We start from the raw sequence: 1657 nt of genomic DNA, 5'->3' as shown, positions 1-1657 counted from the left end.
GGAACACAAGAGGAGGAAGAGTTTGAAATGCAGAGAGCAGAGGAAGGGCAGGGAGAAAGGGGGAGATAAGCGCTGAGAGGCTTAGAGGCAGGAAGAGAGCAGAATGAGGAGGAAGCATGGAGGCAGAGGAAGTAGCGGGATGCTGAATCAGAGAGATGCTGCGATAAGTACTGCAGAGGAAGATAAACACAACGCAGACAGAGGAGCAGATTACACATGGAGGGGAGAAGGAGAACAAATGGAACGAAGACAGACAGAGGGGAAGTGTCTTCAGGGTGCCAGCCGGGAGGAAGTGCCAGTGGCCGTAACAACGGCAGTAGCGCTGGTAGCTATGGGAACCAGTAGGGCCGGAAAAAACTGTCCGGTCAGCGAGGCCAAACCGACTCTGTCCGTCCTTCTTCTTCTCTGGGAGGAAACATGAGGAGAAATGATCTGGAGCAACATGTTTGTGACCTTTTGGTATTTTACCCGGAGTCACATGGTGTGTTTCTCCCCCAGACAGCGACGCATTAGTGGTGTGATGCCGGACACACAACCTGCAGCACATGTCCACACTTAAGAGATGATTGCTTTGACATTTTAAGGACAGACGGCAGAAGGCTGCAGAGTTAGAGGGTCAGCTCACTCTGCTAACTGGAGCACTCAGGCCGCTTTGGATCCATTGTTCAGAAGCAACACACAGCCCTGCTGCCACCAGACACATGCACACACACATGTACACACACATGTACACACACATGCACACATGCACACACATGTACACATGTACACACATGTACACACACATGTACACATGCACACACATGTACGCATGGACACACATGTACACATGTACACACATGTACATGTGTACATGTGTCTACATGTGTACACATGCACACACATGCACACACATGTACACATGCACACACATGTACGCATACACACACATGCACACACATGCACACATGTACACACATGTATACATGTACACACACATTCACACATGCACAAATGTACACATGCACACATGCACACATGTACACATGCACACGTGTACACACACATGTACACATGCACACATGTACACACACATGTACACATGCACACATGCACACACACATGCACACATGTACACACACATGTACACATGCACACATGCACACATGCGTACATGTACACGTGTACACATGCACAAATGTACACACACATGTACACATGTACACATGCACACGTGTACACATGCACACATGCATACATGTACATGTGTACACGTGCACACATGCACTCGTGTACACATGTACACATGTACACATGCACATGTGTACACATGCACACATGCACACATGCACACATGCACACATGTACACATGCACACATGTACACGTGCACACATGTACACATGCACACATGTACACGTGCACACATGTACACATGCACACATGTACACATGCATACATGTACACATGCACACATGTACACATGCACACATGTACACATGCATACATGTACACATGCACACATGTACACATGCATACATGTACACATGCACACATGTACACATGCACACATGTACACATGCATACATGTACACGTGTACACGTGCACTGCCAGTCTGAAGCCGTCCACACAGCCTGTACAATGTCTGATGAGCCAAAATCATGTTCTTTATCCACAA

The sequence above is a fragment of the Clinocottus analis genome, unplaced genomic scaffold (genome assembly GCF_023055335.1).
Source record: "Clinocottus analis isolate CAN_PGR_092001 unplaced genomic scaffold, fCliAna1.0.p SCAF_9, whole genome shotgun sequence".
Taxonomy (NCBI): Eukaryota; Metazoa; Chordata; class Actinopteri; order Perciformes; family Cottidae; genus Clinocottus; species Clinocottus analis.
Note: the sequence above shows the minus strand (reverse complement) of the source record.